Source organism: Capra hircus, chromosome 17 (assembly GCF_001704415.2).
Source record: "Capra hircus breed San Clemente chromosome 17, ASM170441v1, whole genome shotgun sequence".
NCBI classification, from domain to species: Eukaryota; Metazoa; Chordata; class Mammalia; order Artiodactyla; family Bovidae; genus Capra; species Capra hircus.
In genome coordinates, this window is record NC_030824.1 from 3958815 (window position 1) to 3983257 (window position 24443).

Sequence of the window (24443 nt, forward strand, 5' to 3'; positions counted from 1 at the left end):
CCCACCTATTCACCCATCCACCCACCCACCCATCCACCCATCCTCCACCCACCCATCCACCCATCCATCCACCCATCCACCCACCTATTTACCCATCCATCCATCCACCCACCCATCCACCCATCCATCCACCCATCCACCCACCTGTTCACCCATCCACCCATCCATCCATCCACCCACCCATCCACCCATCCATCCACCCATCCACCCACCTGTTCACCCATCCACCCATCCATCCATCCACCCACCCATCCACCCATCCATCCACCCATCCACCCACCTGTTCACCCATCCACCCATCCCATCCACCCCATCCACCCATCCATCCACCCATCCATCCATCCCCCCATCCATCCACCCATCCACCCATCCATCCACCCATCCACCCACCTATTCACCCATCCACCCATCCATCCACCCATCCATCCGTCCATCCATCCATCCATCCATCCATCCATCTACCCACCTATTCACCCATCCATCCATCCACCCACCTATTCACCCATCCACCCATCCATCCATCCACACCATCCACTCATCCACCCACCCACCCATCCATCCGTCTATTCATCTATCTATCCACCCATCCACTCATCCATCCATCCATTTATCCATTCATCCATCCATCTACCTGTCTGTCCAGCCATCCATCCATCCATCTATCTGTCCATCTATCCATCCATTTATCCACCCATCTATCCATCTGTCCATCCATCTTTCGATCCATCCATCTACTCATCTACCCATCCACCCACCCATCCATCCATTCACCCATCCATCCCCCCTCCATCCATCCATCCATCCATCTGTCCATCCACCCATCCACCCATCCACTCATCTACCCACCCACCCATCCATGTATCCACCCATCCATCCATGTATCCACCCACCCATCCATGTATCCACCCACCCATCTATCCATCCATTTGCCCACCCAGTTATTCATCCATTCATATATCCATCCATCCAACCACACCTCATCTACCTCACAACACTGACAGAGCTGGGCCAGGCCGGTGCCAGGTTCTGGGAATTGAACAGGGAACAGAACAGTTGTGCTTTTGCCCTTGAGAGCCTGGGGTGACAGTAGGTCCACAGATATGATAATTCAGGGCACTGGGGGCTGTGTTGGGGACGCACAGGGCGTGTGGGAGCCCACAGGAGGCCCGTAAACGTCAGGACAGGCTGCCTGGAGGAGGGGGTGTCTAGGGAAACACCTGTGGGAGTGAAGCGGGGGAGGGTGGAAGGGTGAAAGGGAGTGGATATGCAAAGCTCTGAGAGTGGACGGAAACCAGCTTAGAAGTAAGCGGAGATGGGAAATCAGCAATAACAACAATAATCCCCTTCCCCTATGCATCATCTCTCCGAGCCCTCCCAGATATCCTCCCCCATTTTACAGACAGGGCACCAGAGGCCCAGAGGGGAGGAGACCTGTGGAGGGACCCAGGCCTCAGCCACATGAGCTCAGCCCCTCACCAGGATGACCGGTGCAGCCCTAGTGGGGGCAGGCGAGGCCCAAGGCCCTGGACAGGCTTCCTCCCAGACCTCCGCCGGGCTAGGCTGGAGGCCCCGGGGAGGCCCCGCGGGTGGGGGCAGGGCGTGGGAAGGCTGCAAACTGGTTTGGGGCGGTAGGGCTTTCCTGCCGCTGCCGGTGGCCCCCGCCTTTGTCCTCGTGTGTCACTGAGGAATGCAGCTACAGTCTGGATAAAGGCAGCTTTGTTTGGAGGCCTCAGAGGGGGTAGGGGGAGGAGGGTGGGAGGGAGGAGCATGGCCAGGAAAGGGTTACTGTCCCTCCCTTCTGGCTGGCCCTGGCCTCAGCCCTGGGCAGGAAGCACCTATGCCCTGTGGACACCCGCATCCTCTGCCGCGCCCTGAATGTGCTTCCTGACCTCGGGCGAGTAGCTTCCCTTTCTCTGAGCCTCAGTTTCCACATCTGGATAATGGGAAATATCACCCACCAACCTTTATGGATGGTTTTGAGGCTCCATCTAGACGAGTCACATGGTTGACTGCATCTGAAAGCCTCTTGATGAAGGAGAAAAGGGCAGTCCAGAGAGGCAGAGTGACTTGCCCAAGGTCACACAGCTTAGCCTTGAAGTGGGGAAGAAATCAGGTGCTCGCGAACAGCTGGCCAGGCAGGGAGACAGGCACCCGTTTGTCTCCAGCTACAAGGGCCTGGGTCGAGGCAGGCCCTTTGCCTTGGTGAGGAAGGGTGACTGGGTCACTTGCATGAGTGCACTGGCCTCTAGACACCTTTGGAGGGTGATGGGTGCTGCTTCTGCCCTGGGTCCCCTCTCCCCCGCCAGTGTCTGCACAAGGTGGGCAGGAAAGCCCAGTGGTTCCAGCCACAGCCTCTGTCTGACCTCAGAATGGTCCCAACTCCTCTGCACATCTCAGTTTGCCCCCTCTATGAAATGGGTCTAATATGAGCACGCACATCCCAAGGTTCGGTTGAGGGGGACGGAGTTCAAGGAGGTAACACACACAGCATTGGCTAAGAACCTGGCATTGGCCAGCGGGATGAGGGGCACAACGGGTACCTGGTGACTGGCTGCACTGAGGATTTTCTCAAGGTCCTGGCCGAGGGTGAGCTGGGACCAGCCCAAAGCTCCTCCTGGCCCTTCCTGCCCAGTAAGGAAGGATGGGAGCCCTGGAGGGGCTGTGGTCATGCGGTGGGATGGCTGAGAAGCCGGCAGCCTGAACCACCCAGCTCTACCCTCTTGGGAGGAGGTGTCCTGCGGGGCTGGAGCTCAGGGATGCCACCTTCCACCCCGCCCTGCGGTGACAGATGGGGACAGACAGATGGGACAGGGCTGGGCACGCTTAGTCATGGCCCAGATATAACCTTGGCCCCAAGAGGCAGTGTCTCTGTCTAGCTTCCTCCCAAGCAGCTGCGGCCAATCCCAGTGAATCTGAGGCTTCACTTTGCTCAGTGAGGGGTTCTGAGCTCACTCTCTTTGGACGTGAGAGGAAATGGAAGTCCAGAGATGGGCAGTGACTTACCTAAAGCTACACAGCAAACAAGGGGCGGAATCATTTACTTACTCACCATTTTGGCAAATACTGTTGGGCAGGTTAAGTCTTTCAGGAAGGGCATTTCCAGAGGAAGGCTTGACTGGTCCTAAGGTACCGGGGAGGAGTTCCATGATGGTTAAGGGAGGGGGTGCTGGAGCTGGTGTATGGGGTCGAATCCTGGCTCTGCCGCTTGCTGTGTGACCTGGAGCACACGGAGGAACTGCTCTGTCCATGCCTTACCTCACCTGTAAGCCGAAGATATCATGGTGCTTATATCTTGAGATGACAACGAGGTAATCCATGTAGGGGGCTTAGCTAATCCACAAGACCTGGTACACAGTAAATGCTCAATAAAACATGCATGGTTGAGAGGGTGTGGGGAGTACAAGACACGTGGAACTTGGCACCCGCCAGCCGGTGGTTGGCGGGAACATCTAAAGCCCAGAGTGGGAGGTGGTGGGCCTGGTTTGGGAGCCTGGGGAGCCAGGGAAGGGTCTGGGGGGCTGACTTGTCCCTAGGAGGTGAGCATGTGGGGATGGGTGCGGTTAGGTGGAGACCATCCAGGGGTGTGATACTGGGGGACTAGATCTGAGCAGGGGCGGCTGCGAGGAAGAGAAGGGGGGGCATGGAAGGACTCAGCTCTGGTCTGGATGTGGCCAGAGAAGAGGGGGCGTTGTCCAGAATAATACAGGTCCCGATGAAGGTGAGGAGCCAAGTCAGATGAGGAAGGGGGAGATGGGGGCCTTGCCTGGTGCAGCGAGCCTTGTAGGTACAAGAGAAGCCTGGGAGAGATCGTCATGCCCAGGGCCAGCTAAGTAATTAGCAGGGCCCAGTGGAAAATAAAGATGCAGGGCTTGGAATTCCCTGATGGTCTAGTGGTTAAGAATCTGACTTTCAATGTAGGGGACACAAGTTCGATCCCTAGCCAGCAAACTAAGATCCCACATGTCAAGGAACAACGAAGCCCCCACGCAGCAGCAAAGAGAGAAAACCCGTGCACCGATGTAGCCAGAGAAGTAAATAAATATCTTTTAAAAAACACAGGGCTCCTTGTTCAAACAGCAGGAGGTGGGCCCATAGAGGTACTGAAATAGAAAGCCTTCCTTTTCTTTTGCTCATGCCTACGCTCTACTGTCTCATTGGACTTCACTTTCAAAACACAGGTTCTAAGATAAAACTGTAATGAATTCCGAGACAATGTCAGCAAAATGTGAAAGCTGGTGTGGAGCCCTTCTGACCACAGAGACTGCACATATCTAAAGCAGATCCTGATCACACCCATTTCACAGATGAGAAATCATGAGGCTCCAGGGAGTGAAATGGCAGGGACTAGAGCCCTGGTATGCTCACTCCAGAGCATGCTCTATTTTTCCCCACCTGTGTCCACTCAGCTGATTTTTAGCTGCCAAACTCCAAAAACATATTTGAGGCCGTGCTCCCCACGGGGGCTGTTTACACGGACACAGACCTGACCTAGGAGCTTTGCGACCTCGGACAGGATACGCAGGAACTCTGTGCCCACGTCTATTGGGAGAGACAGGCGTAGAGCCCAGAACTCCTGCTTGCTACCCCCAACCAGCAAGGCCTGTATCCCCCTCCGTGTCTGAGGCTTGACGCCGTCATAAAAAATTAAACCGCAGTCCCCCAATGTTCTTGCCGGCTTCTCAGGTCTTATTTTTTTTGGCCGCTAAGGAGACTAATAGATGGCTTGCCACTTGACGTAATCATTAAGGGCTCCACTGAGCTGTGGGCAGCATTTCCTCCCCTCCTTGGCCGGGCCTGGGGCGTCCAGCTTCTGAGGGTGACAGTGATGGATGGTGTCATCATGGGGCTTGCCCGGGGGGAGTGCGGGCAGGGGGCGGGCACAGCTCTCTCTCCTGCGGGCTCCTGGGCTATTCATTATGGGAAGGAGGAGCTGATGTGTGGGGATGACGGCTGGTTTCCAGAAGGGGCACCAGCAGGACTTCCAAGGGGACCATGGGCCAAGGTGGATGTAAAGACTAGTGTTTGGGTGCAAGGAATCAATCTCTACCCAGTAAGCAGATGGGAGGGGAAAAAAAGGTCATCACAGCAGTAGGTGATCCAAAAATATACCTTAAAACAAAAAATTTTAAGTTACAAAATTGGTAGAAATTAAAAAATTTAGATGATTATAAAATATGATAAATTGGTTGCAAAAATATTCTCAGTTCTCTGGCGCTCCCTGTATCTATCCCGTTGGCAATGAGCTTTGTAGCTCTTCCCATCAAGAGACAGAGTCTATTTCTCACCCTCTGAATCAGACTTGGTCATGTGACTTGTTTGGGCCAATAGGATGTGGCGGACATGATGCAGAGCCCAGGCCTCAGGAGGCCTTGCAACTTCTGCTTGGTCTCTTGGAACCCTGCTGCCACACTGTGAACAAGCCTGGGCTAGCCTTCTGGAGGATGAGGGACCATGTGGAGCAGAACCAAGCTCCAGACAAAGCTTATAGAGCCAACCAATAGTGTAGAAGTGGGCCTGGCAGAGCTGCCTAACTGACCTGTAGGTACAAGAGCAGTACGAAATGCTTACTGTTTTAAGCCATTGAGTTTTGTGGTGGTTTGTTACACAGCAATAGCTAACTGACAGAAATCAAGGCAGTGGCACCCCACTCCAGTACTCTTGCCTGGAAAATCTCATGGACGGAGGAGCCTGGTGGGCTGCAGTCCACGGGGTTGGTGGGAGTCGGACACGACTGAGAGACTTCAGTTTCACTTTTCACTTTCATGCTTTGGAGAAGGAAATGGCAGCCCACTCCATTGTTCTTGCCTGGAGAATCCCAGGGACGGGGGAGCTGGTGGGCTGCCGTCTATGGGGTCGCACAGAGTCGGACACGACTGAAGCGGCTTAGTAGCAGCAGCAGCAGCAGCAAGCAATGGGTAGTGGTGGGGACAAAGAGGCTTTATCACATATAACTGTCAGGGGAGCAGTTAGCTAATATTTTGTATACCCATTAAAGTAACTAAACATGAACAGGCTTTATAAGTGCAAGGTGATATTGTAATCTTGTGGGCCTCAGTTTCCTAATATGGAAAATGTGGGTGTTAGTCACTCAGTTGTGTCCAGCGCTTTGTGACCCCGTGGACTGTGGTCTGCCAGGCCCCTCTGGCCACGGGATTTCCCAGGCGAGAATACTGGAGTGTGTTGCCGTTTCCCTCTCCAGGGCATCTTCCTGACCCAGGGACTGAACCTGGGTTTCCTGCATTGCAGGCAGATTCTTTACCATCTGAGCCACTAGGGAAGCCCTAAAATGCGGAAAATGGGGGTAAGAGTACCCATCTCACAGGTTGTTATGGAGACTCAATGACTGGTCAGATGCAAAACATAACACTTGCTACCTAAAAAATGACCCAAAAGATTGCTCGCCTTCTCTGTTAGCATATCCTGGGGACAACACTCAGGAAAGCTGATTTGTAGTCTCAGCTCTGAGGATTCGTTATCTCTGGAAATCCTAAAGCATTTCTTTCTTGTAGACAAAGATTTATCAACAAGTACCCCATTGTTTACACTGAACAAGTGGAAACAAACTAAAAGATGAATGCAAAAGAAACCATGGTTGCTTATTTGCTGCTTATTTACCATTTCTTACTGCTGACTAATTTTGACTAGTATTGCTTGAATGCATTATGATATGGCTGCATGCTGAAATGTTGTTCAGCGGTGGAAATCAGCTTTCAAAGAGAATGTATTGACATGATAACTCCCAGGTTGTTAAATGAAAAAAGGACCCAATGACAGAATAGAACTCTCACATGATCCAATTGTTGTACAGCTTCATTTTATATCTCTATAAATCTGTGCAGAGAAAACATACCTGGAAGGAAGCAGGCCAAAACGTTGTCCAGATTTGTCCCTGATAGTGAAGCTGTGTGTCTCTCTTTTGTCTTCTTCACATTAACACATTTATTTTGAGTTTCTTCAGTGTCCTGGTGGCTCAGACGGTAAAAGCATCTGCCTACAACTCAGGAGACCTGGGTTTCACCCTTGGGTCGGGAAGATCCCCTGGAGAAGGAAATGGCACCCCACTCCAGTAGTCTTACCTTGAAAATCCCATGGACGGAGGAGCCTGGTAGGCTACAGTCCATGGGGTCGCAAAGAGTCGGACACGGCTGAGTGACTTCACTTTCACTTTTCAGTGCCAGGTACCAGGCAGCTATCTGGATCTTTAGCTCTCACAGTGAACCATAGAGGTGGGTGCTAGGAATATACCCATTTCTCAGATGGCAATGTTAAGGTCAGGAGGCACTCCATGCATGTGAGTTAAGGGAGAAAATGAGTGAATGGATGAATGAATAAAACCAGAAAAGCCCATGGGCAAGATGAGGGGAGAGTTCTACAGACCTCGAATGAGAAATAATAAAGGAACATGATGTACTGATGTCTGTCCCACCAGGTTGTCATACTCCCTGAAATTTCCCCATCTGTGTTTCATCTGTTTCGAAAAAGACAAAGGTCCCTCCTGCCCCCCCACCCCCCCTTTTTTTTTTTTCAGTTTCTCACTGCCTTTTCTAGACCTGGAGGAACCTTGAGACATTATCTAGCTCTACATTCTCAGATGATTTTTTAGAGTTTTTCCTTTAAATAATCGTCTATCTCTGATAAACAAAGAACTATTCATTGTGGGAAAATGAAAAAATGACCAAAGTATGAAGGAAGAGGAACCGCTACCTCCATATTTCTACCATCGGAATAATCAACATTGGCGTTTGGGTGTATTTTGCTCTCCATATTTCTCTTTACATGGTTGGCCTGATCCTGAATGTACAATCTGGTACTCTGCTAGTTTTATGTCATATCGATTAAAGTCCCTGCGGTTCTTAACTCGGCACTGGAATATTCCAAGTGCGGGGATCTCCGATGGATAGGATCCATCCCTGAGGTTCGAGAAGTCCCACATTTTCGTAGGGAAGGATGGCAAAGGAGGGACTGGGCACCTGAGGCCCCAGATCCCCCCCAACTCTGAGCCCAAACAATTGTCTCTGACTGCTTTTGATATTGTGGGGCCCCCCAGAATTTTGATCAAAAGGGAGAATTCCTTGGCTTCAAAAAGGCCAGGCCAGTCATCTAGGAGGAGGCGTGACTTGTTCAATGTCTCCCAGAGGCTGGGACCCAGGCTGCCTGCCTCACACGTTCTTTGGACAATCGTTAGTGGGCACCAGCTCTATGCCAGCAACTGGGCTGGGTCCTGCAGGATCAGGGCTGAACCAGACTCGGTCTCTGCTCTCCTGAAGCTTCTGTTCCACGAGGGCAGCTGCAAAACGCCGGTTATCAGATGAAGGCCTGAGCAGTTGGAGCTTGTGACTGGAGGGAGGGGAACTGAAGACAGAGTCAGGTGGAGAAGAGAGAGTGCTGGGGCAGATGGTCTCGCTGGGAGGTGACCCCTGAGCTGGGGCAGAGGGATGGAAGCAGTGAGAAAGTTGGAGGGACCAGCAAGGGTAAAGGCCTGGAGGCTGGCTCGGCTGGGTAAGGGCAAGGGCAGGAGGAGACGGGGTCAGATTTCTGGGCACGGCCAGGACACGCAGGCCACCGTCAGAGGTGAGCAGAGGGTTTCATTAGGGGAGGGACGTGACCAGATCCACATTCTGAAAGGTCCTTGGCTTCCGTGGGGCTGTGGCTGGCAGTCTGCCGGCCTCCTGATGCAAGGACCCTCCTCCGTGCCCTCCCTTCTGGCATCCTTGGGGTGGGGGCAGTGCCCCATATGTGGGTCCATCAGCTGGGCCACCTGTTGGGGTGGGGGACCGCCTGCCCCCACTGCAGGCAGTTGGGAACAGCAAATCCCTTCCTTGGCCAAGCCAAGGCCCTGCCCGCCTTCAAGGCCCCGTGTCACCCCCACGCCTGGGCATCACCCAGAGCCAGGCTGGCTGTATCCTGCTTTGCTTGGCCTCCCAGCGAACCTGTGACCTCAGCGCCAAGCAGGAGGAGGCCTGAGAACCACTGCCCACTAGGCACTGGTCGGTGAGCCTTCTTCTCACCAGCTCACATGTGCCCCCCACGCTCAGACTCAGCAGACCCTCGGGGCTGCGAGGTCACTCGCCCAGGACATCACACAGCCCAGCAGCTGGTTGTCACGACAGGTCTCTACAGACCCCACATGCCCTACCTGAGGCTCTGCCTCTCAGTCCCCAGGGAATGTCACTATTGGTCAGAGGAAGGGAGATGGGGAAGGGTGTTTCCACCAGTGGGAATGGCATATGCGAAGTCCTAGGTAGGAGAGGACATAAATACATGGGTTTTTAAATTTGTGTTGTTTAGTTGACTGTGTTGAGTCTTAGTTGCGTCATGCGGGGTGCTTCGTTGCTGACTCTCTAGCTGTGGTGCACAGGCTTAGTTGCCCTGTGGCATGTAGGATCTTAGTTCCGCCACCAGGGATCGAACCCAGGTCCTCTGCGTTGCAAGGTGGATTCTTAACCACCGAACCATCAGGCAAGATCCAACGTGTGGGTTTTTATTATAATTCCTTGATTGAGATATAACTCACAAACCACGCAGTTCACCCATTTGAAGTGTACAGTTCAACAGTATGTTCATTTCCCTGGTGGCTCAGATAGTAAAGAGTCCGCACACAAGGAGACCTGGGGTCAATCTCCGGGTCAGGAAGATCCCCTGGAGAAAGGAATGGCAACCTACTCCAGTATTCTCGCCTGGAGAATTCCAGGGACAGAGGAGCCTGGTGGGCTACAGTCCGTGGGGTAGCATAGCGTCAGACACGACTGGGCGAGTAACACTTGGTGTGCTCAAGAATGATGCGGTCATTGCCATAGTGAACCTCAGAACATTTTCATCAAAAAGAAACTGTGTACCCCCAGCTCTCCCTACTCCGTTCATTCCTTCCTCCCCCAACCCCTGGCAACGGGTCATCAACTTTGTCTCTATAGACTCGCCTCTTCTGGATATTTCCTATAAATGAAACCATGCAACATAATCTTCTGTGTCTGGTCACGTTCATGCAGCAGAAGGTTCTCCCAGTTCATCCATACTGTAGCACACGTCAGTACATCCTTCCTGTTTGTAGCTGAATAATATTCCATCCTATGGATCCACATCACGTTTAGTTTAGTATTCTTTCAGTGATGGACATACAGCTTATTTCCACCTTTTGACTATTATGAGTAATGCTGCCTTCAACATTCATGTACATTTTTCTGTGTCCACGTGTTTTCATTTCCCTTGGGTGGATGCCCAGTCGAGGAATTGCTGGGTCCTTCGGTAAATCTAAGCTGAGCTTTTTGTCAATTGTTTTCTGACTTTTGGACTGTATGAGAGAAGGTGAGGATGGGATGATTTGAGAGAATAGCATTGAGACATGTATATGTAACATATGTTTTCTGAACTTTCTTTAAAAAAGATTTTTTTAAAGTGTATTCAATTGAATTTTTATAATATTGTTTCTGTTTTATGTTTTGGTGTTTTGGCCTCCAGGCATTTGAGATCCTAGCTTCTCTACCAGGGATTGAACTCTCGCCCCCCTAGGTCGAAAGGTGGAGTCTTAACCCCTGGACCCCCAGGGAAGCTCCTGAACTTTGTTTGTAATGGTAGGAAATGTGTGTTTGTATATAGACATTTGCATTTGTACATGTGTGCTACGTATATAAATATATTTGTTTATGTGTCTGAGATGAATTGTCCTTGTGTGTGTGTGCTGAGTCGCTTCAGTTATCTCTGACTCTTTGCGATGCTACAGACTGTAGCCCCCCTAGCATCTTCTGTCCATGGGATTCTCCAGGCAAGAATACTGGAATGGGTTGCCATACTGTCCTCCAAGGGATCTTCCCGACCTGTGTTTCTTAAGTCTCTGCATTTGCAGGCTGGTTCTTTACCACTAGCATCACCTGGGATGGCAGCTAGTGTGATAGTTTCTGTCCTGAGTCCACAGAGGTGTGTGGGTTGGGCATTCCTGGCAAGGGGATCAAATGGGCACAAGATGGGAGGTGGGAGTGAGAGTTCTTTGGAAAGTGCTGGGAAGGGGCTGGGTCTATTCACAGCAGTCCTCACATTGGATCTCACGTCTTCCTATCACCCTCCCAGCCAGGACTGCCAGACCCACAGTGGCTCATACAAACCTTATGCAAATCTACCCCCTGCTCCCATCAGCCCTGCGGCCCCCAGAGGAGTGGGAAATATTCTCGCCTGGGTCTTTGCCTTCATTAATTTCTGAGCTGTAGTACATTACTCATGGATAATTAAGAGTGAGCTATTAATACAACATTTAATATTCAAGTGCAGCGAAGAGGAGAGAACTGTAAGTCATAGAATCCTGTTCGACGAGACATTGCATTTTCAAGAGGAGTTTTTTTTTTTCCTCCACCTTCCAGAGGCTCAGGAGTGCTTACATCAAAATGTGGGCCCGAGAAATTCGTTTATTGATAGAATATGAACAAGACTTTAAATCACTGGGAGATCCACTGGAAGAGCCCAGTGGAGATGGTCGGGCAGTAATTCCACCCCAAAGTATAACTGTCTCCATGGGGCACGTTCAGAGGCAGGGCAGGGCAAGCCCGCTCTGTCCCATGGCTGGCAGGGGGATTGATGGCACGAGGGCTGGGCAGAGATAGAGACAAAGGAGGAAACGTGTGTCCCTCCACTTGTGGGCAGGGGAGGGAGTGAGACGTGGAGCAGCTGCCTTCTGGCCGCCCGCAAACCTTCTTCATCCTGGCCAGAGGCTAAGGCAGCGTGGACTGTTCCTACTCCCTCCCTGCACGTGACCTTGAGAATAAACCTCCTCCTGTGTTTCCAGGACCTGGACTGGTGCTCAGTGCAGATGCTTCAGGAGGGCTTGTTGGATAATTGGAGGAATATCAGGGAAGGATGTGAAGCTTCCGCAGCCACCCACCCATCCATCCACCCATCCACCTGTGGACTGAACACCTGTATCCCCCCAAATCCATACACTGAAACTCTAAACTCCAGTGTGGCTGTAAGGAAGTAACACAGGGCTTCCCTAGTGGCTCAGATGGTAAAGATTCAGCCTGCAATGTGGGAAACCTGAGTTCAATCCCTGGGTTGAGAAGATCCCCTAGAGGAGGGCGTGGCAACTCACTCCAGTATTCTTGCCTGGAGAAACCCCAAGGACTGAGGAGCCTGGCGGGCTACAGTCCATGGGGGTCGCGAACAGTCAGACACAACTGAGTGCCTAAGCACAACACAGCAAGGAAGTAATAAGATTAAATGAGATCATGAGGATGGGGCCCGATTCAATAGGATTGGAGTCCTTCTAAGACGAGAGCCCAGAGAGCTCCCTCTGCCCCTGTATGCACAGAGGAAAGGTCCTCCAAGCGCCCAGCGAGGAGAAGAGTATAAACCAAGGCCTCGCCAGATGCTGAATCAGCTGGAACCTTGATCTTAGACTTCTGGCTTCCAGAGTGATGAGGAAATGCATTTCTGTCGTTCAGGCCACCCAGTCTGTAGTATTTTGTCACGGCAGCCCAAGCTGACAGCGCTCCTTCCAATCCCTTTTCCTTCTTTCCTCTCTTCTTTCTTTCTCTCCACCTGCCTATCCTCCCATCATTTCATTCTTCCATCCATCATCCATCCATCATCTGCACATCCAGCCATCATCCATCCATCTATATCTATCCGTCCATCCATCTGTCCACCTGTTATCCATCCATCCGTCCATCCATCCGTCCACTCATTATCCATCCATGCATCCATTACCTTTATTCTTTCCTCCCTCCCTCCCTCCCTTCTTTCCCTTTCCTTTCTCCATCCAGGAATATCTTGTTAAGTCATCCCAAACTTACACTCCAAACTTGATTTAAAAAAAAAATTAAACCAGCTATGTGTTTGCACCATGAGATAGCAAACAGAAATTTAATTTCATTTACCCAAAGAGAAACGATTAAACCCCAACAGCTGTCCAGGTATCTCGCGCTGCAGAGGCCGGGGTATTGAGGGAGACCTTCCGGCGGGGAGGTGGGCCTGGAGAAGCCTGGTACCTGGGGGAAGGGCCCCCAGGAGGTCTTCCCTGAAGCCTCTCCCACCTGCTCCACCTCAGCCCCGCCCTGGCTGCCTCTATGCAAATCACCCAGAAGCCTCATTTGCATACCCACCAGCTCATTTCCATATCCCCCAGCTCTGGGTGACAGCAGCCACTTTTGTTCTCAGATCCATCCTGGGAGTTGCTCCTTCATCCTTCGAACTGGGGAGAGGGGAGGCGGAAAAGAAAGCGGAGGGAAAAAAAAGGGAAGGGAGAAACCCCCTCAAGACAAAGAGAAGGCACCATCTGGGTAGCAGGAAGAAAATGGCACTGTCTGGGGTTGGAACCCGGGGCGGGGGGCTGCGAGCAGGAACGGGGCATGGGGCCTCGGGGCTGGTTGGAGCCAGAGATGCTAGACCTGCCAGCCTCCTTGTTTACTTGGCTCTGGCACCCTGGGCGGGCGACTCTGAGGTTCGTGCTTTTGTTTCCCCGTCAGAGAAATGACAGCCTCACACCAGTGTGTTGATGTGGCGGTATGTAGCGGTACTGGTCGGTGGCCTGGGGGTTGGGGACCCCAGTCCTAGAGGACTTGTCCCTCCCCACCTGCAGAGCTGCCCCGGGAGCCCCCTGCCATGACTTACTGGGAGCCGGTGGGAAGCCAGCAGTGCCAAGGGCCGGGGGCTGGGGCTGCCCTTTCTCGGTGAGGGGGGCCATGCCCATAGAGCCCTTGTTTAGGCAGGGCAGGCCTGGCGGGCTGCAGTCCATGGGGTCACAGAGAACATGCTACTGGGAGTGGTATTTGGTCCATGAGAAAGGGAAAGTGCTAGTCACTCTTAGGGGTGTCTGAATCTTTGTGACTCCGTGGGCTATATAGCCTGCCAGGCTTCTGTCCATGGAATTCTCCAGGCAAGAAAACTAGAGTGGGTAGCCATTCACTTTTCTAGGGTATCTTCCCAACCCAGGGATTGAACCTGCATCTCCTGCATTTCAGGCAGATTCTTCACTGTCTGAGCCACCAGGGAAGCCGATTTGGTCCATAGTTAGCTCTACGTGAATTACCTATGATGTTGATGGAGAGAGAGAGAGAGAGAGAGAGAGAGAGAGAGAGAGAGTGTGTGTGTGTGTGTGTGTGTGTGCAGAAAATTGGGTCCAGAATCTTATGTGAGTACATATGTTGTGCTTATCACCTTTGCATGTTCGTGTGTACCACATGGGTGAGTGTCTGTACACACATAAGCAAGACACACATGGGCACGTCCTTTTTTTATGTATTTGTGGACATTACATGTGAAATGTATGTTCATGATGAGTAGGTCAAACCTAGTAGATATTTGTAAGGTATAGATTTGTGCTTGCTCTGAACATTTCATATCAGTACTCATGAACTTAATATTTTAATTCGTGTGGAGATGTTTGTAGGGAGAGATGCTCCTTTTACATTGCTTCAAGGGCCAGTAAAGAGGGTCTTTCTCTCTCTTCTTCCCTCTTCGAATCAGAAACAAGGACCTCCAGGCAGGAGCCAGAGAGCAGAGAGTAGCTCCGGTGACCAGGGCAGGCTTGCAAAGCCCTTCGGGCTGGGCGGGCTGGTAACTCTCCAACTGTCTGCAAGGCTGGCTTTGAGAGCCTCTCTCCGGGCCCAACTGGGAACTGCCTCGCTCTGCCGGACTCAGAGGGCCTGGAGAGGTGTCTGAAGTTCTCCCTTTGGCCCCAGGTTTTCCCCCAAGTGTTTTTACTGTGTCCTGAGGTTCACATTGCAGTTGTAAATTTAGCGACTGGCAAAGCCTTGTGTAACCCTGACCGATTCATCTTTCCAACCCTGGCTCTCGTGTGGGACCTGGGGAGTTCTCAGATCCTTTTTGGAAGGGATAGAATTGGCATGGTCAGGAGGGGGCATTTCGGAGGGGGCATTTCAGAGTAGGCAAGAGACCCTCAAGTCCTCCATCAGACACCCCCAGAACACATTCCATTTCTTAGTCTATTCTCTGCCCACGAGCCTCCAGCTCACGTGGTCACTTGCCTCTCTCATGGTTAGATAAAGCGGATGCCAAGCCTGACACTTCAGCAGCAGCTGTAAGAGGCAGGTGTGATACGTATGCAACCTGGGAAGGAACTTCCAGCTTTGAGCACCTCAATTTCCTCACGTCTCCCTGGTTGTCCTGGGGGTAACGTGAAGGTAAGATGAAAGAAGGGATGTGTGTGGTCTGTGATGATCTATGCTTTCACTTGGGTTTCCCCAGAAGCCCTCGCTCTGGAAATCTTTCTTGATTTATCTGTTTCTGGGTAGGATATTGGTGGCAGTGGGGGAGGGGGTAGTCTAACAAGAAGGGTCTCTTTTGTTCCCACTGAGTCTGGCACACAGAAGGTGCTGTGTGAACACAGGTCAACAGATGACACCTAAGGGTGATCTTTCCTGGAACGTGGCCCGCCCAAGGTCACACAGTTGGCGAGGGCCAGCTGGGTAGCTGCTGTCTCTTCTCTGAGGGCATGACCTCTGGGGGTGTCCTGGGCCACCATTGTGTAAGTCCTGGGTGTGCCCATCCAGGAGAAGGCCGGGCTGGGGGAGGGATTAGCACCCAGGGCACCGGCCACTCGGGAAGGTCGCCTGCACTCTGAGTGGCCTGGCGCCATGAACATGGGGCCAGCTGGTTGCTGGGGGGGAGGGACTGGGGGAATCTGACACCGCCGGACACTTGGTCCTGTCACTCCCAGGGTATTTGGTGAGCTGGTGGGAACTTGGTCGGGTACATGATGTGCTGCGTGGCCGGGAGGTGGGGGAGTTGGTACATTCTCTCTGTGAGTCCAGTGCACGACCAGGCACATAGTAGGTGCCCCATCAAGCATTTCTCTACAGATGGAGGGAGAGAAGAGTGCTGGGCATCCCATCTGCAATCCCAGCCAGGCTTCCCCAGCCCCATCTCGGCTCCCACCACACTCTCAGAGCTGAAATCCAGAAGACTTGAGAGTCATCCCTGCTTCCAGCACTGGCCACTCTCCATAGGTGACCCATCGCCAAGACCTGATGGGTCCCCCTCCAAACATGCCCGAGCCCGCGCTCGGCCGCCTCCCTGCCTCGCCACCCTCTCTCTCTTCTGCCTCTCTTGTTCCCAACCCTGCCCCTCCTCCCCCAGGAGCAACGGTGAGCTGGGTGCTGAGTCGGTGGTCGAGTCAGCCCCCTGTCTGAAACCCGTGGCATCCATCCCAGTGCAAACTCCGCCCGCGAGGCCCTCTTTTCCTCCTTCCTGCAGAGCGTCACTCCCACTGCTCTCAGTTCTGCTCCTTAAATACCCTGAGTGCCGCTGAGTTCCTGCTTCAGGTCTATGCTTAAGCCACTCATTCTCTTTATGTTCTCGAGGCTGGTTTCCTCTCGTCTGGCAGGTCTCACCAGTATTTGAAGCTTTGTTCTTCTCTCCTTGCAGTTCTTTCTTGCAGTCATTAGCTTGATGTTATGTTATAGGGATGTGTCTTGGACAGGATCGGGATGAAGAAGCTGGTGGATGATTGGAAGCTTTCGGAAGAGGGGAGGGGCACTCTTCATGAAAACTGTTTGCCAAGTAGTCATCCATTAAACTATCCTGTCTCTCTCCTTCTCATTCTTTCATCCTCACTACCCATCCACTCATCTGTCTGCCTATCCTTCCATCCACCCATCTGTCCATGCACTGCCCACCACCCTTCCATCCATCTACCTGTCTGTCCATCCAGTCTTACACTCATCCATCCATCCACATTCTTAGAGTCTCCGAGCAACTGTGTACACTTCTGAGCCACTGAAGGCCTTAGGGACAGAGAAGCCTGGCATCAGAGAACCACAGAGCCAAGATCCTGGGTTCCCCGCACCTAGGGCTCCTGAATCTGAGTCCATGAAATCCCGGACAGCAACAGAATATCAGGGTCGGAGGGTTTTAGAATTGCACGCAAAGGGGCTGGCTGTGCATGTTTTCAGTACCCAACTCCTACATGGCCACTGCCTTCATCTCACAGTTATTTATTGAGCATCTACTGAGTGCTGAGCACTAGGCCACTCGGGAGAGACCCCTGAACTAAGCCGGCAGCGATCCCTGCCCCAGGGAGGAGGCAGAGGCAGTGCAAAAGGAGCTGACGTGGCAGGAGAGGAGGCGAGGTCTGCAGATTTGACTCATTATCACCTGCATTACTTACCTAACATTTTCTTTAAGTTGACTCACTTCAAACACATGAAGAGATTTCTTAAAAGGGAAGCTTTATCTCGCTGAACATAACAGGAAACCGATATCAGTGGCTGCCAACAGAAGGTGTCTTCAAAAATAAACACAGTGGGAAGAAAGTGCTGTCATGAGAAGCCTGCCTGGATGGCACTCCCTACTCTTCCTCGACATCTCTTGGGGTCTGCACCCCCGTTGTTGTGAAGGGTGGTGGGAGCTGCCAAAGACAGGAAGTTGTAAGGATATAGAGAGGGTGGAGAGGAAAAAGTTACTGTTTAAACTTCCTCTCCCCATACCAGACCATCCTCAGGCCTGGCCTCCGTCCGCCTCTTCTGCCCTGTTCAGCTGTGTGCCTTGGGGCAAGGTCCTGAACTTCTCTGAGACTCAAATCTGGAAACAGGCATGATGAAGGCACTTTCCTCCTGGGGCTGTTGTAGGGATTAGTTAAAGTAGGTGCTTCAGAGGGGCTGAAGGCGCAAAAGGGTTTGTAACTCTTCCCCCTGCCCCACCCCAACCCGAAATGTTCCAGGCCTATCCTATCTGGACAGTCTTCCATGCTGCTTGGGAGAGGGTCGGCCTCCCCGCAGCCCCCGCCATGGGAGCGGCTCAGGAAGCCTCCTCTGGGCTGAGCCTCTAGGGCAGCAGCTCCAGGCAATTTATGAGGCTGCAGCTCCCTGCTCCTTGGTTCCTCCCAGCAGCGCGGCTCTTGCCCACTCCTGGCTGTATTTCATGCCCATCACGATTTAGGGTTCCACCATTTTCCTGTAGGGAAATCAGGCCGAGGGGAATTTTAATGCAGTTTTATCAGCTATATCATGCTCACTTTACTTGGCGGGGGAATTACAGGTGGGGTTGGACAAGTGCTCGGAACAGGCGATAAACTCCTTACGTCTTTATTCCCTGCAAGAAGGGGCTGTGGGGCCAGGCAGACCCACCCCCCCCGGAGGCCTCGAGTTCAGATGGCTTTGAATCCCTGCGACTAGACCTTCCAAAGGATCCTGAGGCTTAAATCCAGGTGGTTTCTTCATTTGTTTACTCATCCACCCATCCACCCATCCATCCATTCATTCAGCAGGTATGTAACCAACGCCTTCCCCGGACCCAGTACCAGGGGTGCAGTGGTGCACAGAACGTGGTTTCTGTCCCACTGCAGCTCACTCTTCTGAGTGCAACAGGAAACCCAGGGTGCTGGCAGAGTCCCAAAGAGGGTCTTCACCTAGGCTGGGAAGTCTAGGAAGGCTTCCTGATGGAGGTGGTGGGGCGTGTGCTTATAAGCTGAGTTATTGAAGAAGGAGGAACGTTCAGTGGCCGGGGGTTTGGTGGGGGGTGTGTTGGGGGGAAGGAGGGAAGGGGCCGGTGTGTACAAAGTGGGAGGGGACCTCGGGGGAAGCGGCTGAAGCAGAGTGTGGGTGGGGGGTGGCGGGGATGACTCTGGGGAGCTGCAGGCAGGGCCTCTGGCTGTGGCGGAGACCGTGCCCCGAGTTCTGTGAGGCCCATGGAGGCTGGGCCAGGTGAGGGGACCTGGTCAACTTCGAGGAGAGGGCTGGGAGGGGTCAGAGGGGGTCTTAGGGAGATGAGCCAGGAGGCCGCAGTAGGGTCCGGCAGAGAGGGGGGCAGGGAATGGAGAAAGCCGGACACACCTGGTGAAAATTATTAGAGGGCAGGACCCTGGGGACCTGGGTTTGGGGGCACAGGGTGTCTGGCTTGGTGGGTTTAAGTCTGGCGGGATGTCTTGACCTCAGGCCATCGGGGGAGGCCATGGTGGCAAAGAACACGGTCATTCAGGGCATCTGTGTCTCTTGGGCCACCCTGACTCGGAGATGATGAACCTCTCCTACACCAGGCAGGCAGACTCCCTGTGGCTCAGTGGACCCTGTCTCCTATCTACTTTCCCAGCAGAGGAGAGAGAGGGCTCACTTCAGGCTCCCGTCCCCCCAGCTCCAGGGAGAATGTCAGGTGCGTGGGGACCCCTGAGCCACAGGGTTGGGGTGGCTGGAATCCCCGAAGGCAGAGGTAATAGAGGGGGTGGTCTTTCTCCATTTCCTCAAGCCACCCTCTGACTGCACCTGGGGTCCTGATGTTTTCCTTTGTATAAGGAAGTTGTGTGTGTGTGTGTGTGTGTGTGTGTGTGTGTGTGTGTGTGTGTGTGTTGCTCAGTCGTGTCCGACTCTTTGTGACCCCGTGGACTATAGCCCATCAGGCTGCTCTGCCATGGGATTTCCCAGGCAAGAATACTCGAGTGGGTTTCCATTCCCTTCTCCAGGGGATCTTCCCAACCCAGGGATCAAATCCAGGTCTCCTGCACTGCAGGCAGATGCTTTGCCGTCTGAGCCTCCAGGGGAGTCTTGCATAGGAAGGCCTTGTGTTTCTCTCTGCAATGCTAATTTACTCCTTCCTGTGCTTCTTTCCTTTCCTCCCTCCTGCCCATTCAATACACACTTACAGAGAGCACCATTCTAGGCTCTGGGGACGCAGCACGGACCTAATCAGGCCAAGATCCCTGGCCTCATGGAGCTTCCATTCTAGTAAGGAACACTAACGACAAACAAGAAAGGTTACGATACATACCATGTCAGATGATCATAAAAATGCAGCAGAGGATGCTGGAAGGGAGCCCTGGGGTTTGGCCAGTCCCCCAGCGCTGCCCCCCACCCCCCACGCGGGAGAACTGCGCTCCTGAGCCTGTGTCATCACTCCCCCACCCCGCTGGCTTCTCCACCACCTACGTGCATATCCACACGTGGTCTACAGCGCAGCTTGGCATGTTTTAAAACTTTCTCTACATGCAAGCATCCCATATGTATTTTCGGTGATTGCTTTTTTGGCTCAGCATCCTCGTTTGAGACTGATCCTTGTTGATACGTGACGCTCCAGTTGCCACACTGTCACTGCGATAGACTCGTCCGCGGTACGAGGATGTCACTATTCATTGAGTCATCCTCCTGCTGATGGACATTTAGGCTGTTTCCAATTTTTTTTTTTTTCCTTCCTCTTACCACCCACGCTGTAGGAACTCTCTCGTACCCGTCGACATCCCTGGCCTCCAGTGTTCTCTAAAAGAGAAGCACCTGGCGACAGAAAGCCGATATGATCTGTCAAAGCGCTCAGCATGCTGCACAATGGCGAGGATGACGATGATGCAAAATAGCTCCCAGATCCTGAGTGTCTATTTCATGCAAGGCCATTCTGAGCCCTTTAGCTCGCCGCCTCTCTTCCTCCTTGTACTCCACGAGGCAGATCCCAGTGTGGAGCTCAAGGAACAGACAGAGCTGTGGAGAACCAGAGAGGCCAAGCAGCTTCCCAAAGACACCCAGCAAAGCCAGTCCCTTTGCAATGCCTAGTCCGCCTCCCTCCATCACTCCCCTCCACCATATCCCTCAAACACCAGCCCCCTCCCCTAGCTTGATCCTAACTCTGAGCATCCACACCGCCTGTTCCCTCTGCCCAGAATGCTCTTCCAGGCTCATCTCCAACCCTGCCTCTCAGGACCCTTCCTGGACTCTTCACTCTATCCTTCCCAGGAATTAACTAGTCATTTGGCTGATGGTCTGTGTCTGTAAGATTCAGGTCAGGCACTGGGCTGAGCGTTTTACAATGATGGTCTCATTTCAGAGAAGTGCGTGGATGGTCTTCAGTTTACAGGCAGGAAGGAGAAGGTGGATCGCAAGCACTGAGTACCTTGCCTGGGATCTCACCTCAGGGGCAAGTGGACATGAGATTTGATATCAGATCATCCAGCTCACATCATTCCCACCTTCACTTGTCTCCCCAAACCCTTGAGCACCACAGAATTCACCCACTGAAGCTGGATGTGACACCTTCATTTCACAAAAGGGGAAACTGAGGCCCCGAGAGGGATCAAGACTTGCCCAGGGTCACACAGGGGGCTGGCATCAAGCAAGGCCAAGCTCTGGTCAACTCCCGGACTCCCAGGCCCCTGGGCGCACCAGCTCAGGCTGCCCAGCCCCGTCGGAATGTCATATCTCTCTCTTCACGCGGCGGGCTGGTGGCCGGGGCTGTGGCTGAGACAGTAACGCTCAGTGGCAGAGTGTGAGAGGCCTGGATCAGAGATTGTGTCTGTCACTGTGGCCGGACGCTCAAGGCGGCTCCATTATTCAGGTCATCAGACTGCAGCCACCGGGTGGGAGGGGGTGGGGGTGGCCCGTGCAGCCGGGATGGTCAGCTGGCTGGGCTGCAGGGGGCCGCGGGGCCCCGGGAGCTGTCACCGCTGACTGATGGATGGGGACAGCTTCCAGTTGCCGGCCATCCCCGCCACGAGCCCCGTGGCCATCTCTACGGCCGCCCACGCTGGCCTCCCGCCCAGTTCCTTGCTTTGAACGTCCACAAGGCCTTTTGTTCTCGCAGCGGGGGCTGGGCCGGCAGTGTTGAGGGGCTCCTTTCAGAGGAAGGAGCTGCCTGCTGGGGCTTCCCCTGCCCTCGACCCCCACGCGTTCCTCTAATTACCTGTGGGCAGGAGGGGTCGGCGAGGGGGTCCAGCTGAGCTATTAGGAATCTGCTAGGAGGTAGGGGGGTGGTGGCGGCTGGAGAAGCCTCAAATTCCAGCCCCTAGATCACAGATGGGAAACTGAGGCTCAGAGAGGGCAACAGCCTTGCTCGAGGTCACACAGGGAGTTAGAGGTAGGGCTTGGGCTTGACCTGGGCTTCCTTGGTGTCTCAGACAGTAAAGAATACGCCTGCAATGCAGAAGCCCTGGAGTCAATCCCTGGGTCAGGAAGATCCCCTGGAGAAGGGAATGGCCACCCACTCCAGTATTCTTGCCTAGAGAAGTCCACGGACAGAGGAGCCTGGCAGGCTACAGTCCATGGGGTTGCAAACAGTTGGACATGACTGAGCAACTTACACACACTTGGGTTGGACCCAGGGGCATTTAGGATCCCAAGGCAAGGGATGGGAGAGAAACTGGCACCTAATATGTTTCGAACACCAGTTATGTGCCAGGCACTTGACACCCGCTCTCTTCTTGAATTAGAAGTTAACCCATTTCGGGTTACCCTCGCTTCTCAGCTCAGTGTCCTCAGGCAGGTCAGTTTCCTTCTCTGAGTCCCCTTTCTTCATCCGTGAAATATATTTATTTATTGAGCACCTCCTACACTGAGGACCATGAGCAGACATGACAGGCGAGTCAGTAGGAAGCCCAGGGCACCTGATCAGTGCTGTGGTGGTATAGAAGCAAAGGTGGGACATTGAGGGGGGACCCCCATCCAGCCTGGAGTCAGGAGGGCTCCATGTAAGGCATCACGTCCGAGGATTTTATCCAGAGAGCCATGGGGACCACACATGGGTTCTGAGAGTTTGGAGAGGATCTCTCAGGCAGGAGGAGCTAAGGCAGAGGCAGGGGTAGCAAGGAGTCTCCTGGGAGGTCCAGACGAGAGGTGACCAGCTCTGGGCCCCAGTCCCTACATCTTTATATGGGCTGGACTCCAAGCCAGGGGGCTGCGGACTCCTGGTGCAGCCGTAGTTTGGTGGGTCCTCAAAAGGGAACCTGGAGTCTCCCTGTGACCCAGCAATTCCTCGCCTGGGTGCTCGCTCACCCAAAGGACTCTTAAACAGAGACTCCAGCAGGGTTCACTCACGTTCACAGCAATATTATTCACAGGAGCCAAGAGGCGGAAGCGGCCCAGGTGCCCATCACAGATGAAAACAGCGCAATATGGTCTGTTCTTCCAACGGAGTTTGACTCAGCCTTCAAGAGAAATGAAATACTGACACAGGCGACAATGTGGATGAACGTGGAAAACCCAAAGTGAAAGAAGCCAGACACGGAAGGACAAACACTGTGTGCTTCCACTTAAATGTGCTCATCCATAGAGAGAGGAGTAGAAGCTAGCAGGGGCTGCGGGGAGGAGGGGCGGGGCTAATCGCTCCATGGGAGCAGTTTCTGTTTGGGGTGTTGAAAACATTTTGGAGTTAGCGGTGATGGTTGCACAAGGTTATGACATTGTGAATGTACTTAATGTTACTGAATTGTTCACTTAAAATGGTTTTAAATGGTGATCTTAACACTATATATATTTTACAGCAATTTTAAAATCATAGAATATACCAAAACTTGTTGAGTTTACACTTCACATGGGTGAACTGTGTCATATGTGAATGAAAAGCAAAACAAAATGAGTGGGAGCCATTCTGGGGGGTGGGGTCCCCGGACTCCCAGTGAAATAGGTAGAGGGAAGAGCTGCCCACGGGCAGACAAAGGCCACTCAAACTACACCCAGTTTGGCAAACAGTAGCCGGCTGCTACCTCTGAGCCCTTCCCTATGGACGTATCATTTTCCCAGGGCCTTTTGAGTGATTCCAGCGCCACTCCTGTGCTGACTCGCTGTGTGTCCTTTGGCAAGTCACACAACCTCTCTGGGCCTCAGCTGCCTCAGCTCCAAATCAACCCCGTTTGCTGGGGGCTGACTGTGTGCTGGGCACAGGGTCAGGTGCGGCTGTGAGCTATCTCTTGCAGTCCTCTCTGTCTTTGCAAGGAGGATGTGGAGGCCCAGAGAGGGTGGGAGCCTTGCCCCCGGGCTCCCTGCCTTGGAGCCTGGTCTGGGGCTGGCCCAGAGCTGGCCCGGGCCCCTCTCTCATTGGCCTCCCCCCTCCACCCCCACCTCGTGCTCCCTGGCCAGCCCACCCCTCACTCCACGTTCCCTCCCCTCCGCTGGTCACGGATTCGGTCCTGTCTGCAAATGATCTCCATGTGTCCGGGATTGGGTTTCCCCTCGTCTGGCTCTGTCCCTCTGGGGATCGAGGCCCCCCGCGGTCTGATGCTGCCGGGGCGGGGCCTCTGCAGCAGCCCTGTGGCTCCTCCTGACCTGGGATGGGGCCCAGGCGGGACGAGGTCTGGGCATCTGGTTTAACCATCAGAGCCGGGGCTTGTTTCGGTTTCAGTGACCCATGGAGCCCCCGGGAGAGGGAGAGAGAGCCGACTGGCAAACGGGGAGCCAGGAGGCAGCAGGGGGCTGGGGAGGGCCGGAACCGAGCAAACAAATACGGAGCGCTGATGGGGGATCGGGGCAGGGAGAACGCGCTCAGGCTCACATGCGCGCACAGGCACGGATGAAAAGCCACCTTTCACACACCTATTTGCAGACCTTCACACACCCTTAGCTCCAGCCGTCCAAACGCCTTGCTGTTCTCTACGCATGCCTCTCCCCGCGGTCTAACCTCTAGCCTCCACCCCACCACCCTTTTTTAATGCCTTCTTTCTTAAAAAAAATTATTTGTTCATTTTTGGCTGTGCTGGGTCTTCGTTGCTGTGCGTGGGCTTTCTCTCGCTGCGGCGAGCGGGGGCTACTCTCTGA

General features: G+C 53.3%; 1 long non-coding RNA gene across 1 annotated transcript; it reads left to right on the plus strand.

Annotated features, from left to right (window-relative positions):
* LOC108637869 lies at positions 14844–23191 on the plus strand. The gene is made up of 4 exons (XR_001919377.1): positions 14844–15125; positions 18041–18208; positions 18977–19089; positions 22751–23191. It is a non-coding gene; the product is annotated as an uncharacterized LOC108637869 (long non-coding RNA).